We start from the raw sequence: 20,224 nt of genomic DNA on the forward strand, positions 1-20,224 counted from the left end.
AATCATCATCCCCATCTTAATGCAAATGCACACCCATCTTTCACAGTGATTCCCCCCAAAAAATTCTATCTTTCCAACCTCTCAAACATTTTACATTTCACACTCTGGCTTTTTCTTTCTCTCCCTGTTCGAGAATAAAGATCTGGATACCACGAAAAAGCAGAAAAGTAAAAGTGGTCCTCCAGCCACCTCCACTTTAACCACTGAAGAGGAGGAAATGCTGGGATGAATTGGATCCTGGCGTGCATGGTCATTGGCGTTGAAGAAACAAGAGGTTCTCAGCTCTATGGTTCCAGAATAAAACAGTAACAGTCATATGGAATATATCACTGATACCCGTTATCTTGATATAACGAGGCAATGAAAAATGATGGTATGGTCAGGATGATTTAGGTTTAGTTCTAATCTTGTTTATGTTCTTCAAGCATTCCTCAGAAGGTGGTGCTGGAGGAGAATAAATGAAAACTCCTTAACAAAAAGCAGTCAGAGTGCAAATCCTCCAACTACCAGACAGTAGATGTGTTGTCCTATGATGAAGCACATGTTACCTGTGAATAGGAGCAAGATAGAATAGGACAGATACAGCAGTGGAGAATCCTTGGAAAGCATAGGATCCTTCAAGCTCTACTTCACTGGAGGCAAATGCTGAGCTCTGGTGGCTATCAAAGAAGATGAGAATTTTGGATCAGAGGCAGTATTTCCAGCTGCAACATACACAATTAGAAAAATTAGAGAAATCTATTTCTTGCATGAGTACCAGAAAGTCTCATATCTTTAATCTAAGTGAATCCTGGCTGTCACTAATGATCTGTGCTTTGATTTATAATGTATGATTTGTACAGACTGCTGCCAGAAGAGTATTACATTTTGAAGTCCTCTAGTGTATTGTGTAGCTGAAAGGTACTAGGCAATGAACTTTGTGTCTCTGTTTATGATTTAATGTGTCCCTCAGAATGTAATTCTGGACCTTGAAATATGCTGATCTGCAGCATGCTGTCAAGGACAACTGCTTGCACTGGAAAACTCAAATGCCACTCTGAGCAAAGTTGAGGAAAACTTCACCATAGCTGTTTAGCACCTCATTGAATTCCAACAAAGCAGTTTTCAGATTTAAAGGGGGATTATATAGGTCATGAGGGGCAAGACAAAGAAAGAGTGCATTGAAGTGTGAATCTGCTCAAATACATTTCTGATGCCACATCTTCCATATTCCCTCCTAGCCAATCAAACTCAGTGTCCTGTCCTGATGGCTGATTCTGCCCTTGCAGAAACACACATGGGCAATCATTGGCAGAGTCCTTCTGGGTGCAACACCACAAGACAATGGTCAACAGCAGTCACATTAGAAAAATGAGCAAACTCACTCTGAAAGTCTGAGGACGGGAGCTAGAGACAGGCAATGGGTATTTGTGAAATAGATGAATTGTTGACAGTGAGACCTCTTAGTGTTGTGGGCTAGGGATGTTCAGACAGTATGAAATTTGTATGAGAAGGGCTACATTGTACCAATTTAAGTGAAATGTGACTGAACCAGACTGTCCCAACTTTCCCTGGCAGCAATGAGTGCATTCCTCATCCTCTCGTTAAACTTTTTCCTCCAAGAAAGCAGAGCACTCAACACTTGCTTGTAGAAATCAATGAGGCAAAAGTGGCTACTGCAGATGCTGGAGATTAGAGTCAAGATTAGAGTAGTGCTGGAAAAGCACAGCAGGTCAGGCAGCATCCAATGAGCAGGAAAATCAATGTTTCAGGCAAAAGCCTTTCCTGATGAAGGGCTTTTGCCCGAAACATTGATTTTCCTGCTCCTCAGATGCTGCCTGACCTGCTGTGCTTTTCCAGCACTACTCTAATCTTGACTTCCTTGTAGAACTTCAGGGCCCAATGCTGTACAACATAATATGTACAGGTTCAAGCCTGTTCGTTCTGGTTTCTGAGAATCACTGTTTGCTCTCTTCATGCTGTCCTTATGAGCCACATCTTCAGAGGGTATCCCTTGTCTCCATCTCATTTGTCCTCCAAAGCAATTCTGCTTTGAAGTGTGAATATCTCTGGAGGACATGACTAGTGGAAGGTGAAAGCCTCAGACTGTTTCCATGAGAATCTTGCACAGATTTGTATGTCATGGTAGTTACAGACCACCTGATCGTTGATGGAATGGAATCTCAGTTGATAAGAATCCCAGGTATTTCACAGAACAACTGCAAGCACATGATAGTGGCTGGCGCAAACATTTGAATGAGCAGCACAGTGCATAGCACTTGCATTGAATGCCCAGAGATCTCACTTGCCGAGCCATGTTTCAGAAGATTTTCCTCATTAGTTTCCTGCAGCATCTTTTAACTTCCCTTGAAAGATCTGCGCACCTTATCCATATCTTTCACCGCACATTTCTCCTTCATTGCAGACAAGTACTGTTCTTTAGAAGTCTTTTTCAAACTCCCTTTCAAACACTTTCACTCTCCTGTAGGAGTCAAATTGTATGGCAGCATTAGTTAACTTGCACAATATTGCAATTGCAGTAAGATTATGAGAAGAACACACATTATAAGAGGGAGAGATTTGTAATTGGAGGAGGCTCATTGGGAATACTTAATTTTACTAATACAATGAAAAGGGCACTGAGTATTTATGTTCTTAGGAGGTTTGAAATAGTAAAACTAGAGAACATATCTCTGTATAAAGAAAATGATAGTAGCTCATGTCCTGAGTAGATATAACTCCATACAAACTAAGAGCCACTTGCTATAGTCAATCAGCTGCCTGTTCTGGGCAGTCATCTGAGCCCCTCTTTTAACCATTGCTCCTTTATATATTCTCAGGTACAACGCATGAAACATTTCTGACTTCCTTGAAGGATCAGTTCATAGAATCACTTTAGCTGACAATGCACTACTACATCATACCCTCACAATGCAGAGATAAGACTTGTGAGGATGTTAAACTATCAGTTTGAGGGTGTTTCACACATTAAGCAACAGTGAGCAGAAACAGTGAAATCTGGAAAAGGTGTAATAGAAATCCCCATTCCTCAGGATTCCTTACCCGCAAATGACAAGAATTCTGTTCTGAGGCCCTAACATTCAAAGGAAAAATGCCTATGAGTAAAACACATGATTGGAGTTGTGCAATATACTTTGCAGCTTCTGGCACATAGCAGGTAGAATATAACAGTCCATCTGCTGGATGTGTGGCCAATTGACACTATTTTGCCAATTTCTGCAGCACTCCTTAATGTCTAGAGAAAACTCAAAACTTCACCAAGATCACTGGGGTCTACTCCCATATGAGCTACAATGTTTATTACATATTCTATGTTATAAATCTCCTGCACTGAATTCTTCTTCACTCTATCATGACTTCACTGAATCCAATATAATTCCATTTGGGCCCAATCATAATCATGTCTTCTGTAAAATACCAGTAGGATCCAAAAATTCTCGACAGATCGTTTCCAGTTTCCACAGAAAGCTTAATGTAGATGTTTCCTTATAAATCATTTTACTACATATTGTTAATTTATGTACACACTTCCAAGGTGATACATTAAGCATGTGTGAACAGGAACAGTTAAAACTGAAAAAGGTGTAATTCCTTACCTACAGAGGCCAGCAATTCTGTTTTAGGCTTTCGATCGTTGATGGGTACAGCATCACACAAATCCGGGTTCCCAATAGCTTTAGTGGGCAAGTTACAGCTGAATTTTACATGTACTATGCCACTGTGTCCATGAGGATGCGGTCTCCTCTACATTGGGGAGACTGACGCCTCCTAGCAGAGCGCTTTAGGGAACATCTCCGAGACACCCGCACCAATCAACCACACCGCCCCGTGGCCCAACAATTCAACACCCCCTCCCACTCTGCCGAAGACATGGAGGTCCTGGGCCTCCTTCACCGCCGCTCCCTCACCACCAGACCCCTGGAGGAAGAAGGCCTCATCTTCCGTCTCGGAACACTTCAACCCCAGGGCATCAATGTGGACTTCAACAGCTTCCTCATTTCCCCTTGCCCCACCTCATCCTAGTTTCAAACTTCCAGCTCAGCACTGTCCCCATGACTTGTCTGGACTTGTCCTACCTGCCTAGCTCCTTTTCCACCTATCCACTCCACCCTCTCCTCCCTGACCTATCACCTTCATCTCCTCCCCCACTCACCCATTGTAGTCTATGCTACTCTCTCCCCACCCCCAACCTCCCCAAGCTTATCTCTCCATGCTTCAGTCTCTCTGCCTTTATTCCTGATGAAGGGCTTTTGCCCGAAACGTCGATTTTGCTGCTCGTTGGATGCTGCCTGAACTGCTGTACTCTTCCAGCACCACTGATCCAGAATCTGGCTTCCAGCATCTGCACTCATTGTTTTTACCTTGTTGATTTTAACCTTACTGAGAATCCTCTTGCAAGGATGCCTGCTTTGAAGAAGCTTTCCTCCTCTCTCTACAAGAATTCAGGGAGTCCCTCTCCCACTGCAACTCCCAGGTCATTTCCTCTGCCCTGAAGCTCTTCAACCATGTCCTGAAACAAACTCGCTACCACAGCCACATTTGCTTCCTCAGAGCCTGCCTCTGTAACCAACTCATCCCACACAGACTCCGAACCACCTTTAAATCAGCAGAGTTTGGACCTGAACAGGACAAACAGTACAGACTACAGATTCAAAAACACCTGCAACAGTTCTCCTTCAAGATCCTCTGCTCCACACTTGCAGCAATGCGCCGGTACCTAACCTCTCTACAGTCAGCCCTGCCTCAGCTGAGGGCCACACTCTCTCAGGATTGCAAAGGACCCACTCTGTACTACAACCTCAGGAGAATTCATGCTCTCAACAAACAGTAATTCAACTCCATCTCAAACATCAAAAACTGTAAGTACAACAAACTTTTATCCACCCACCTCCATAACCAGCGCTCCTCAAACATTCCAGAAGATTCCCCTGGCCTCGGAAACGCCATTAGCCATGCGACTGATGCAGCTTCCACCCCCACGCTGATTGATGATGTCACTTTTGCCCCCATCATGGCCACTCCCACAGCCACTTCCGCCCCTCACATCATCGCTGATGCCACACGCTCAGTGACTTCCGCCACCCCTCCTGCCGTGGTCACCACCACTTCCGCCCCCACCAGCGCCACTCACCTGCATTCTGCTGACACGCCCCTCACAGACCGCACTGTCACTATCCCCACCCCCCAGACCCCTGAGGGGAACACCACCCCTGCTCATGACTCCACCCCCATTCCCCCCACCACCACACCCACTCTAGTTACTGGCTCCGACCCCACTCCCAGCTCCACAACCACAACAGATCCCAGCTCCCAGCCCTACCGAGATTTCACCATCTCCCCAGACCTCCCCCTCACTGAGGACGAATGATCAGTCCTCAGCAAAGGACTCACCTTCATCCCCCTCCATCCACGCATCAATGAATTTAATACATGCTGTGACGTCGAACACTTCTTCCATCGTCTCCGCCTCCGAACTTACTTTCACAATCAGGACTCCCGCCCACCTTCCGAGGATCCCTTCGACCACCTCCAACACACTGCATCCACCTGGACACCCCACGCAGGCCTATTACCTGCCCTCGACCTCTTCATTTACAACTGCCGCCGGGACATTAACCGCCTCAACCTGTCTACCCCCCACTCTAACCTCTCATCCTCACAACACGCAGCCCTCCAATCCCTCTGCTCCAATCCCAACCTCACCATTAAGCCAGCGGATAAAGGGGGTGCAGTGGTAGTCTGGCGCACTGACCTCTACACCGCTGAAGCCAAACGCCAACTTGAGGACACCTCTTCCTACTGCCCCCTCGACCATGACCCCACCCCCCATCACCAAACCATCATCTCCCAGACCATACAGAACCTCATCACCTCAGGAGATCTCTCACCTACAGCTTCCAACCTCATAGTCCGGCAACCCTGCACTGCCCGGTTCTACCTCCGTCCCAAGATCCACAAACCTGACCACCCCGGCCGACCCATTGTCTCAGCATGTTCCTGCCCCACTGAACTCAACTCCATCTACCTCGATACTGTCCTATTCCCCCTAGTCCAGGAACTCCCCACATATGTTCAAGACACCACCCACGCCCTCCACCTCCTCCAAGACTTCCGTTTCCTTGGCCCCCAACGCCTCATCTTCACCATGGACATCCAATCCCTCTACACCTCCATCCTCCATGACCAGGGCCTCCAAGCCCTCCGTTTTTTTCCTCTCCAGACGTCCCCAACAGTACCCTTCCACCAACACTCTCATTCATTTGGCCGAACTGGTCCTCACCCTTAACAATTTTTCCTTTGAATCCTCCCACTTCCTCCAGACCAAAGGGGTAGCCATGGGCACCTGTGTGGGCCCCAGCTATGCCTGTCTCTTTGTTGGCTACGTAGAACAGTTGATCTTTTGTAATTACACCAGCACCGCTCCCCCACCTCTTCCTCCGCTACATTGATGACTGCATTGGCACCACCTCGTGCTCCCGCAAGAAGGTTGAGCAATTCATCAACTTCACCAACACATTCCACCCTGACCTTAAATTTACGTGGACCATCTCTGACACCTCCCTCCCCTTCCTGGACCTCTCCATCTCCATTAATGATGACCGACTAGACACTGACATTTTTTACAAACCCACCGACTCCCACAGCTACCTGGATTACACCTCTTCCCACCCTATCTCTTGCAAAAATGCCATCCCGTATTCCCAATTCCTCCGCCTCCGCTGTATCTGCTCCCAAGAGGACGAGTTCCACCATAGAACACACCAGATGGCCTCCTTCTTTAGAGACCGCAATTTCCCTTTCCACGTAGTTAAAGATGCCCTCCAACGCATATTGTCCACATCCCGCACCTCCGCCCTCAGACCCCACCCCTCCAACCGTAACAAGGACAGAACGCCCCTCGTGTTCACCTTCCACCCTACAAACCTTCGCATAAACCAAATCATCCACCGACATTTCCGCCACCTCCAAAAAGACCCCACCACCAGGGATATATTTCCCTCCCCACCCCTTTCCACATTCCGCAAAGACCGTTCTCTCCGTGACTACCTGGTCAGGTCCACGCCCCCCTACGACCCACCCTCCCATCCTAGCACTTTCCCCTGCCACCACAGGAACTGTAAAACCTGTGCCCACACCTCCTTCCTCACCTCTATCCAAGGCCCTAAAGGAGCCTTCCACATCCATCAAAGTCTTACCTGCACATTCACTAATATCATTTATTGTATCAGTTGCTCCTGATGTGGTCTCCTCTACATTGGGGAGACTGACGCCTCCTAGCAGAGCGCTTTAGGGAACATCTCCGAGACACCCGCACCAATCAACCACACCGCCCCGTGGCCCAACATTTCAACTCCCCCTCCCACTCTGCCGAGGACATGGAGGTCCTGGGCCTCCTTCACCGCCGCTCCCTCAACACCAGATGCCTGGAGGAAGAAGGCCTCATCTTCCGTCTCGGAACACTTCAACCCCAGGGCATCAATGTGGACTTCAACATCTTCCTCATTTCCCCTTGCCCCACCTCATCCTAGTTTCAAACTTCCAGCTCAGCACTGTCCCCATGACTTGTCTGGACTTGTCCTACCTGCCTAGCTCCTTTTCCACCTATCCACTCCACCCTCTCCTCCCTGACCTTCATCTCCTCCCCCACTCACCCATTGTACTCTATGCTACTCTCTCCCCACCCCCAACCTGCCCAAGCTTATCTCTCCATGCTTCAGTCTCTCTGCCTTTGATGAAGGGCTTTGCCCGAAACGTCGATTTTGCTGCTCGTTGGATGCTGCCTGAACTGCTGTGCTCTTCCAGCACCTCTGATCCAGAATGAGGTTAATTGTTTTAAGGCAAGGTTTCCTCCCTTTCTCAGAGGAAGGTCCCACCATAGAGTTTCACCAAACAATCAGATTGTGTGAGGTATTAGGAAAGTGGTAGATTCCTTATAAAAGAAACATTAATCCCTTCAAAATCATTATCATCTACAAGATCTCTGTCCAATTTTCTTTTCTCCATAGTCAAGCCATTATACAATCATGGACAGAACTAATATTTTTGCTACAATCCTATCACCTACACCCCCCCCCCCCACATCTTCTCTACACTGGGGAGACCAAGCATAAACTTAGGGAACGTTTCACTGAGCATCGCAACCAGGTCTGCAGGGCCTGACTGGACCTCTCACTCACCACCCATTTCAATTCCCCCAACCACTCCCTTTCTGATATGACCATCCTTGACCTCCTCCATTGCCAAAACAAACCACAACTCATATTGGAGAAATAATACCTTATTTTCTGCCTGAGCACCCAACAGCCTGGAGGACTCAACATTGAATTCTCCAATTTCAAATAACCTCCCTTCCCAGCCCCTCATCCCCCTTCCACTGCTCCCTGCCACCAACTGGATTCATTCCTCCCATTGACCAAACAGGCCATACCCTCTATCTGTCTTCATCTATCCCCACTTCACCACCCTGCCCCTGCCTTCCCCTTTATCTAATGCACCCCCCATGCCCGCCCCCAGTACTGAAGAAGAGTTACACCTGAACCGTCAACTTCTGCACCTCCTGATGCTGCCTGGCTTACTGTGTTCTTCCAGCCGCCTGCTTAATTCATTTGTTCAGTAGGCTTTTGTGTTGTCTGGACACTTTCAGTTAAAGACTCACTTCTGATCTCAAGTGGGCTGTACTATTCATTCCTGCTATAAATATTTGTGCCTTCTGGCAAATTTTGCTGAGTTTTATCTTTTGATTTGTCAGTATATAGAGTCACAGATAGACTGAATTTACATGGTTTAATTTCCATTCTGGTCTTGAGTTCCTTCAACATAATACTGGTAGTAGCAGCACAGTCTTGGTCATTCTTTGTTCTTATTCATTACTGTTCAGTATGGCCTGCCAGCCACTGTTTCGTCTTGGCCATTTCAAACATTTCTTTTATGTTATTGTGGGTAACAGAGTAGATTCTTCCTTCTTTTGGGGTTTCACCATGAGACTAGGAAGCCCAATGGAAACTTGTGTTCACTTCCCTTTGGTTAATGATGGTTTGTTTCTGTACTAGTGTTTCAACAAGTGATGGTTTCTGGACCAATTTTTCTCTTGTAATTGTGGGACTCCTTCTGACATCTTGAAAATGTTGAGGACCAAACAATATGCTATCTCAAAAATGAGGTGTGTTGAGATATTTTTTAATAAACATGTTCATACACGTTATGATACCTCTCGAGCAGGTGGGATTTGAACCCAGGTCTTTTGGCTCAGAGGTAGGGATCACAGAACATAGAACGTAGAACTCTGCAGCATGTGAACAAGCCCTTCAGCCCATGATGTCGTGCCAAGCATGATGCCAAATTAAACTAATCTGTTCTGCTTGCCCTTGGTCCATATTCTTCCATACCTTACAAATTCACATGCCCATCTAAAAGTCCTTTAAATGCTCCTATCATATTTGCTTCCGCCACAATCCCAGCAGCATGTTTCAGACTCCAACCACTCTCTGTGTGAAAACCTTGCCCCTCCAATCTCCTTTGAACTTCCACCCTATCTACTTGAGTGGTCACTTTCAGGGAGCTATGGACTTGAATCCCAAGATCCCTCTAAAATTAATGCTGTCAGGGTCCTGCCATTAAATGTATACTTTTCCTTAACGTTTGATCTTCTAAAATGCAGCACCTCACACTTCCCTGGATTAAACTCCATCTGCCATTTCTCTGCCCATATCTGTAACTGATGTATATTCTGCATTGTATCCTTTGATAACGTCTTACACCATCCACAACTCCACTGAGCTTGATATTGTCTGCACACTTTGTAAACCACCCATTTACATGTCGATTAGGAACAATTTAAAAATTTACCAGCTGTTCTATACTGCCTGTGTTATAGTGGAACTGGTATTATTTCTCTGCTGTTGACAGTTATTCCACATGCACCACATGGTCTCATCTCTACTTACTGCTGCTTCTGTTTATTCAGCCATGGGAATTGGTCTGATAGGATCGTGATTTTAGAATTGGTATCAAGCTTAAATTTAATACGATGCCCATTGACAAAGACAATGTGAATCCTGGATTGTTGGAAATCACCACAAGTACCTTGATTATCTTTTCTAAAAGTGACTACCTTGTCATATTAATGTCTTTCTGTGTGTAACCTTCTTCTGACCTGTACCTCTGTCATTGCATGCCACATTTGTACTTAGTGTTTTATTTTGAGGCAATGCTGTATATCACAAACTGTGGCTTCCGTGAAGTCCAATCCTGTGTGTTTTTGACCTTGAATCTGCGAGAAAATATGAAATCTTCTCTATTTATTCAAAATGAAGTGTTTAATCTTATTCTGGCTCTTTCACTCTTCCTTGCAGCCATGCCTTGCTTTGACAAATGTTGATGGCAGCTATCTTCATTGCAGAAGATGAGAACTGTCTTTTACAGCTCCTGGAGTTAGTTGCTCTTTGCAAAGCCTTCTTCATTTGACCTCCTGTAATGTCGAAGTGTCAGTGACTTTTCTCTCTTACTAGCTCACATATTTGCCCCAGTGCTTCTTACAGTTTGTGTATAAAGCACTTGCAATGCTAAGCTTGCCTTTTTGCTGCTTGCACAACTACAGACTCTCTGTTAGTGATTTTCAGTTTCAATTGCTGACTAATTGTCTGTGTGTTCTAAAATAGTAATACTCTTATAGTAATAAATTCACTTGAATCATTCTTTCTTTTCTTCTGGGTCAGTCGAATTTTTTCCCCTTGTGATGCAGGTCAGATCCAACCACTGCAATCATGTGTGTTTTACTAGATGACTATTGCTGGCATGTCTCTCAATTTGTGGTATTGACTAAGTGTTGTTTGACATAGTTCACTGCCACGAACCCTCCTTTGTCTCTGCCTTGTATGATCCAATCCTAAGCAAATATTTCGCAACAGTATTTCATGTGGAAAAAGACACTGAAGCTGGGAACATTGGGAAATAAATTATGACATCTTAGAGAGTCCGCATTATAGAGGAGAAGGTGCTAGAGGTCATAACACACATAAAGGTCATTAAATCCCCACGACATTATGAGAAGCTAGGAAATAAATTGTGGGACTCCTAGCAGATATTATTGACAGCCACTGGTGCGTTACTGGAAGAATGGAGGATGGCTAATGTTGTGCCATTATTTAAGAAAGGCTGCAAGGAAAAGCCTGGAAACTACAGGCTGGTAATGCTGACATAAATAGTGGGTAAGTATTTGGACGGGACTCTGAAAGACCGGATCTACATGCATTTGGAAAAACATGTAGACTAGGAATTGATTAGGGATAGTCAGCAGAACTTTGGACATGGGTAATTGTGTCTCACAAACTTGAGGTTTTTGAAGACGTGACCAAGAAGATAGATGAAGGCAGACTGTAGATGTTGTTTACATGGACTTTGAGATAGTGGGGACTGCAGATATGGGCAAAATCAGAGTTGATAGAGTGTGGCACTGGAAGTGGCACAGCAGGTCAGGCAGCATCTGAGGAGTAAGACAGTCAATATTTCGGGCTTAACCCTTCATCCAGTACTGATGAATGGTTAAGCCCAAAATGTTGACTGTCTTACTCCTCAGATGCTGCCTGATCTGCTGTCCTTTCCAGCGCCACACTCTATCGACTCTACATGAACTTTAGCAAGGCCTTTGACAAGGTTTTGCATGGTAGACTGGGTAGTAAGGTTAGATCACCTGGGATCCAGGGAGAGTGAGCCAATTGGATGCAAAATTGGCTTGATGGTAGAAGACAGAGATTGGTGTTAGAGGGTTGATGTTTGGACTGGAGGCCTGATACCAGCAATGTTCCACAAGGATCAAAGCTGGATCCACTGTTGTTTGTCATTTGTACAAACAATTTGGATGAGAATATAGAAAGGCATGATTAGTAACTTTGTGGATTACACCAGAATTGATGTTATAGTGGACAATGAAGAAGGTACCTCAGAGCACAATGGGATCTTGATCAAATGGGCCAGTGGACCTAGGAACAGCAGCTGGAATTTAATGCAGATACATGCAAGGTGTTGGATTTTGGCAAGACAAACCAGGGCATCACACATACTGTTAATGGTGCAGCCCTGGGGAGGATTGTCAAACAGAGAGACCCCAGAGTGCAGGTGCATAGTTTCTTGAAAGTAGGGTCACAGGTAGTCATGGTTGGGAAGAAGGCATTTGGTATGCTTGCCTTCATCAGTCACAGCACTGGATACAGGGGTTGGGATATCATGTTACAGCTGTACAAGGCATTGATAAGGCTACATTTGGAGTCCTGCACACAATTCTGGTCGTCCTGCTGCAGGAAAGCTGGATTTACTATGACTGGAAGGTTAAGGAGAGACTGGATACATTTTCACTGGAGTGCAGGAGGCTGAGAGGACCTTATAAAATCATGAGGGATATCGATAAGTCTTTTCCATACGATAGGGGAGTTCAAAACTAGAGGGTATAGGTTTAAGGTAAGAGAGGACAGATTTAAAATGGACTTCAGAGGCAGTGTTTCAAACAGAGGGTAATACATAGATGGAACAGCTGCCAGAGGCAGTGGTAGAGGTGAGTACAATTACAACATTCAAAAGACATTTGGACAGGTACATGGATAGGAAAGGTTTAGAGGATATGGGCCAAACAAAGGCAAATAGGACTAGTTCAATTTAGGAAAGCTGATTGGCATGGATGAGTTGGGCCAAAGGGTCTGTTTCTGTGCAATATCACTCTATGACTGTATTGATTAGTAGTAGAGGATATTCCATTGTAGTAGATCTACAGAAGAGGCACTTTGCCTAGATAAGAAGACGGTATATTGCTTGATAGTAACAAGTAAAACTACATTTGGTCAAGAATAGATACTTCATTTTGTGCCACTGTACCCACAATTCAGTTAGGGAGGGAATTCCAGGATTTACATTCAACAATAGTGAAGGAAAGGTGATATAGTTCCAAGTCAGGGTGAGAAGAGGCTTAGAGGGGAGCTTGCAGCTGGTGGTGTTGCCATGTACCTGCAACTATTGTCCATCTAGATGGTAACAGTTGTGGGCTTGGAAGGTGTGCCTAAATATAAGGAAACAAAATGTAAAAATGTCTTTAAAGCAGAAATATCTTAAATATTCAAAAATCTGTGATTAAAAGAAATGAATGTCCTAATTTATTGTAGAACCGTTATAGTTATAGTTCTTTCCTATTTCAGCTTAGCACCAAACCTTAAATCTGTATTTCATGAAACACTGACACTTAAAATGATAAAATAATGTTTTTGGCAGATTCACAACTGCGTTGTAAATGGTGATGAAGCTACTAATAATTATATAAAACTAGAAAATGATCTCTTCTTAGTTCATATAGATTTGTGAAGTAGAAGTTACATTGTAATTTAAAGTCTGATTACTGAACTAAGTTGAACTAAAATCTGTTTAACTGATTTAGAATAAAAAGGAATGCAATTGACTAATCGCGGCCATTGACTGTTTTCCTGAATTTGGGAATTTGATTCTGAAGTTGGCGGATGTGGACAAAGCTCTGTTTCCTGCCTGATAACATTGCTTCTACTCTGCATTGCCTCTCTATCAGGATGTTTGTAGTTATGTTACTACATTCATCAGATGGAGGAATGAACAAATCTGGGGAAAAGTACTCACTGATTAATATCACCTGCAACTAGTGACCCCAGTAGGAGAGGACTTGGGACAAATTTTGTTTCTTAACAACCAGTTTTAAGTGATGGTAAGAATTTAGATAAAGTAAGGGACTTTACTTTGTGTTTTCCACACAAGTTTAGACTGTTAACATTATACTTTTGTGTTACACATCAGTACCATAATAACCACACTTAACTATTTTGTGTGGGCCATGTATATCCAAGTAAATCGTGTTAATTTGCATTCTCATAGTAACAGACATTGGGATTCAGACACAGAGGAAAATATATCCCATAAGATTTTCTGACCATGCTTCAACGTAAGGAGTATTACAAGTATAGCAGATGATTTAACGGCACTGATGGACACAGGACAGCATGCTATAATGGAAACTTGGCTAAAAGAGGAGCAGTATTGGCAGCTCATTACCCCTGGATATAGAGTTTTCAGGCAGGACAGAGTGGCTAGACAAACAGGAGGCTGGAAGAACACAGCAATCCAGACAGCATCAGAAGGTGGAGAAGTCAACGTTTTGGGTATTAATAGGATTGAAGAAGGGTTAATACCCAAAATGTTCACTTCTTCACCTCCTGGTGCTGCCTGGCTAGTTGTGTTCTTCTAGCCTCCTGTTTGTCTACTTTGGATTCCAGCTTCTGTAGTTTTTTTTGTCTCTAAGGATTGAGTGGCTGACGATAAAATGCAGAGGGGTCCCAGTATATTAAATGGGTTAACAAATTAGGATGCATGGGTTCAATTTAGGAATAAAGAGGATTATCACACTATTGGAGTATACTATAGACCACCAAATAGGGGAAGGGAGATAGAAAAACATACATATAGGTAAGATTCTACCTGTAGGAATAAGAGGGCAATAGTAGGAGGAGACTTTAACAATCTCAGTATCAACTGGGTTTCGAACAATATAAGGAGTATTGAAGGTAAAACATCAAGCACTGTGTTCAGGAAATTTTTAAAAAATCAATATGTGACAAGCCCAGTGACAGGAGATGTGATTCTAGATAAAAACTGAAAGAACTGTGGAGATAAAATTATAAATTGCTGGAAAAGCTCAGCAGGTTTGGTGCATCTATGGTGCCGGTGCGGACTGGGTTGGAAAGACTGTTATTCTCAACATTTTATTTTTTTTTCTAATTTATTCCTATGATTTTGTACTTTTGTATCTAAGATGGCATGTAAATGTTGGTCATGCTGGACTTTTTGATTCTTAATTTTTCTAATTATTTCCTAAGAATGTACTTAATAGATTAGATTAGATTACTTACAGTGTGGAAACAGGTCCTTCGGCCCAACAAGTCCACATTGACCCACCGAAGCGCAACCCACCCATACCCCTACATTTACCCTTCACTTAACACCACGGGCAATTTAGCATGCTCAATTCACCTGACCTGCACATCTTTGGACTGTGGGAGGAAACCAGAGCACACGGAGGAAACCCACGCAGACACGGGGAGAATGTGCAAACTCCACACAGTCAGTCGCCTGAGTCGGGAATTGAACCCGGGTCTCTGGTGCTGTGAGGCAGCAGTGCCACCGTGCCGCCCAAATAATCTGTACCTACTTGCCTTTGTACTTTAGATGGCCCCATAAATGGCAATTTGTAAATATTTCATAACACTCATGTGAGAACATGTAACAATAAAGCTAATTCTAATACTCAGTAGTCTGAACAGTAAGATAAGCATGCTAAACACTGCTTTAACAGCCCTGCCTATCCAACGTTTAAGGAACTATGTACCTGAACCTCTAGGTCTCTCTGTTTGACAATTCTACCCAGGGCCCTATCATTAACTGTATAAATCCTGCCCTTATTTTTTTACCAAAATATTATACCTCACATTTATCCATACCAAATTCCATCTGCCACTCCTTAACCCACTGGTCCAATTGATTATGATCACTTTGTAATCTTAGATAACCCTCTTTACTGTCTTCTTTACCAACAATTTTGATGTCATCTGCAAACTTACTGACCATTCTTCCTAAATTTTTATCCAAATCGTTTATATAAATGACAAACAATAGAGGTCCCAGCATTGATCTCTGTGAAACACCACTGATCAGAGGCCTCCAATCTCTCTTTACTGGGAATCTAGGATACAATGTCAAGTTGCAGGAGAAAGAGATTAGATTAGATTACCCCACTGTGGAAACAGACCCTCCAGCCCAACAAGTCCTCACCAACCCTCCAAAGAGTAACCCACCCAGACCTACTTCCCTCTGACTAATGCATCTAACGCTATGGATAATTTAGCATGATCAACTCACCTAACCTGCACATCTTTGGACTCTGGGAGGCATCCAGAGCACACTGACACAGAGAGAATGTGCAAACTCCACACAGTCACCTGAGGCTGGAATCAAACCTGGGACCCTGGTGCTATGAAGCTATAGTGTTAACCACTGAGCCACCGTGATAAATTAGGATGGATAAGAAGAAATTTCTTCACTAAAAGGACATGGGTCTTTGGAATTTTGTATCCCAGAGGGTTATGTATTTTTTAAAATATTCCTTTTACAGCATGTGGACATTCTTGGTAAGACCAGCATTTATTGCAAAAGAAAAACACCAGAGAGCAATAAGTTGAGTTGCTTGCTAGGCTGCTTCTGCTGGTATTTGAAAGTCAACCATATTGCTGAGGTCCAGACTCACCTGCAGACATAACTAGGTAAAGGCAGTAGACTTGTTTCTAATAATTGAATTTGCTAATTAATTAATTTGAATGTTGCTATCAGCTGTGTTGAAATTTGAACTCTGGCTCCCGGTGTTAGTATTTCACTGCCATTACTGTAATGCTACCGCCGCAGGTAAGACTAGGGACACTGATGGGTTGATCTGGGCTGGCATAGAAAAATTTTTGATCTCTTATAAGGCCAGGAAGTGTAGTTGCCTAGCCATCTGTGGATCTGTACTATTTCATCCTATTTTGGCCATCTCATGTGCAAGGGAAAGAAAACAAAACCTGTCACTCACATCTTCTTTAAGCTTACCCTCTTAAATCTAGATTCCTAAGTAATTGACATTACTGCCTCGAGGAAAAGACTCCAACTATCCATTCTGTCCATGCTTCTCAAAATCTTGTAAACTTCTGTCTGGTTTTTCCTCATCCTTCAATGTTCAAGTGGAAACAAACTGAATTTGTCCAATTTGTTTTCATAGCTGATAACCTCCAAACCATCATGGTAAACACTTTCTGTGCTCTTACCAAAGCCTCTGCATCTTTCCTGTAGTTTGGTGAACAGAACTGTGCACAATATTTCAAATGTGGCCTAACCAAAGTTCTATACAATTGCAACTGAATGCTAATATTGATGAAGGCAAGGATGCTAGATGCCTTTTTGACCATCTTATCCACTTGTGCTGCCACTTTCAGGGAACAGCACACCTAAATCTCTGGTATGTTGATGCTACTGGTTCTGTCATCTCCTGAATTAAATCCTCCAAGTGCATTAGTCTGCATTTGTCTGGGGTGGCACAGGGGCTCAGTGGTTAGTATTGTTGCCTCACAGCACCAGGGACCTCGGGCGACTGTCTGTGTGGAGTTTGCATATTCTCACTGTATCTGCATGTGTTTCCTCTAGGTGCTCCAAGTTCGTTCCACAGTCCAAAGATGTTCACGTTAGGTAAATTGGCCATGCTAAATTACCCATAGGGATTATACCCGAAACATCGAATTTCTTGTTCCTTGGATGCTGCCTGACCTGCTGCGCTTTTCCAGCAACACATTTTCAGCTCTGATCTCCAGCATCTGCAGACCTCACTTTCTCCTCGCATGGGAGATCATGCCTCACAAATGTTTTAGATTTCTTTGATGAATTGACCAGGAAGATTGATGAAAGCAGGGTGATAGATATAGTCTATATGGATTTCAGTAAGGCCTTTGATAAAGTTCCACATGGTCAGTTGTTCTGGAAGATTAGATTGTATGAAATCCAAAGTGAAGCTGGCAAATTGGATACACAATTGGCTTGATGGTAGAAAGCAGAGGGTAATAGTGGAAAAATGCTTGTCGAACTGGAGGCCTGTGACTAGTGGAGTGCCTCAGGGGTCAGTGCTCGGCCCTGTTGTTTGTTATCTATATCAATGATTTGGATGAGAATGTACAAGGCATGATTAGTAAGCTTGCAGAAGACACTAAAATAGGTGGTATTGTGAACAGTGAGGAAGGTTCTCAGAATTTGCTGCAGGACCTTGATCAACTGGGAAAGGGGTCGAGAAAAAGCAAATAGAAATTAATATAGATAAGTGTGACGTCTTGTATTTTGGAAAATCAAATCAAGGTAGGAGTTTCAGGGTGAATGGTAGGGCCTTAAGGAGTGTAGTGGAAAAGACAGACCTTGGAGTTCAGGTACTTGATTCTGTGAAAGTGGAGTCGCAGGTAGACAGTGCAGTGAAGGAAGCTTTTGGTACACTGGCCTTCATCAATTAGGATATTGAGTATAGAAGCTGGGAAAAAAAGACATGGAGGTCCTGGGCTTCCTTCACTGCCCCTCCCTCACCACCAGACACCTGGAGGAAGAACGCCTCATCTTCCGCCTCGGAATACTTCAACCCCAGGGCATCAATGTGGACTTCAACAGTTTCCTCATTTCCCCTTCCCCCACCTCACCCTAGTTCCAAACTTCCAGCTCAGCACTGTCCCCATGACTTGTCCTACCTGCCTATCTTCTTCTCCATCTATCCACCCCACCCTTCCCCCGCACCCAACCTATCACCTTCATCCCCTCCCCCACCCATCTATTGTACTCTATGCTACTTTCTCCCCACCCCCACCCTCCTCTAGCTTATCTCTCCACGCTTCAGGCTCTCTGCCTTTATTCTTGATGAAGGGCTTTTGCCCGAAATGTCGATTTTACTGCTCCTCGGATGCTGCCTGAACTGCTGTGCTCTTCCAGCACCACTAATCCAGAATATAGAAGCTGGGAAGTTATGTTGCAGTTGTATAAGACCTTGTTGAGGCCACACTTGGAGTACTATGTTCAGTTTTGGTCACTTTGCTATAGGAAGGATGTTATTAAACAGGAAAGAAGAAATTTATAAGGACTCAAGGGTCTGAGTTACAGGGAGAGGTTGGACAAGCTTGGACTTTTTTCTTGAGGGTATGTCTCATAGAAGTGTATAAGATCACAAGAGGCATGGATAAGATGAATACACTCAATCTTTTTCCAAGAGTTGGGGAATCATGGACTAGAGGGCATCACTTCAAGGTTAGAGGGGAAAGAAGAAACGGGAACCTGAGGGGCAACATTTTTACACAGAGGACGTATATGGAATGAGCTGCTGGTGGAAGTTGCAGAGGCAGGTACATTTACACTATTTAAAGGATATTTAGACAACTACATGGATAGGAAAGATTTAGAAGGGCATGGGTCGAGAGTGTGGTGCTGGAAACGCACAGCAGGTCAGGCAGCATCCCTTCATCAGGAATAAGGCTTGTGAGCTAAGGGGGTGGACAGATAAATGAGAGGGGGTGTGGGGCTGGGGTGAAGGTAGATGATGATGAGGGTTATGGTGATTGGTCAGAGAAGAGGGTGGAATGGATAGGTGGGAAGAAAAGGCTAACTATCACAATATTAGGAACTGGGGAATGAAGACGAAAACAGCTGTTTGAGGATAAATCCCCATCAGACATGTGGGAATCTTTTAAAGGCCAGTTGATTAGCATTCAGGACCAGCATGTACCTTGCTTCCCACCTATCCACTCCACCCCCTCTCTGACCAATTATCATTACCCCCATCGTCATCTACCTTTGCACTTTCAGCTACCTTCCCCCTGGCCCCACCCCATTTATTTGTCCATCCCCTTGGCTCACCCACACAAACACATGCAAACTCCACACAGGCAGTTGCCCAATACAGGAATCAAACCCACATCCCTAGTGCTGTGAGGCAACAGTGCTAACCTCTGAGCCACCGTGACGCCTCCATTTGTATGCCTCCTTATTCTTTCTGACCAAGCTCTCAATTTCTCTTGTCCTTCAAGGTTCATGAATCTTTCCACCCTTACCCCTCATTTTCAAGGCACATGTTGATCCTGAACTCTAATCAATTGCCTTTAAAAAGATCCCCACATGTCTCAGCTGTCTCAGTCTCCATTTCAGTTCCTGCCTAATATTATGGTATTAGCCTTTCCTCAGTTTAGTACTTTCACTTTTAACTTTATCCATAAATAACTTAAAACTTATAGAATTATGTCACTGTTCCCGAAATGCTCCCTTACTTAGATTTCAATCACCTGGCCAAGCTCATTGCCCAGTAACAAGTGGCCTCTTCTCTAGTGGGACTACTCATGTATTGTTTCAAAAAAGTATCCTGGACATACCTGACAAATTGTCCTCCAGCCAAGCCCTGGGCACTAAGTGAATCCTTGTCAGTATAGGACAAGTTAAAAGTTACCCACCATAAGCAGAGGGATCTTGGTGTCCATGTACACAGATCTCTGAAAGTTGCCACCCAGGTAAATAGTGCTGTGAGGAAGGCATATGGTGTACTGGGCTTTATTGGCAGAGGAATTGAGTTCCGGAGTCCTGAGGTCATGTTGCAGTTGTATAAGACTCTGGTGTGGCCTCATCT

The sequence above is a fragment of the Hemiscyllium ocellatum genome, chromosome 3 (genome assembly GCF_020745735.1).
Source record: "Hemiscyllium ocellatum isolate sHemOce1 chromosome 3, sHemOce1.pat.X.cur, whole genome shotgun sequence".
NCBI lineage: Eukaryota > Metazoa > Chordata > Chondrichthyes > Orectolobiformes > Hemiscylliidae > Hemiscyllium > Hemiscyllium ocellatum.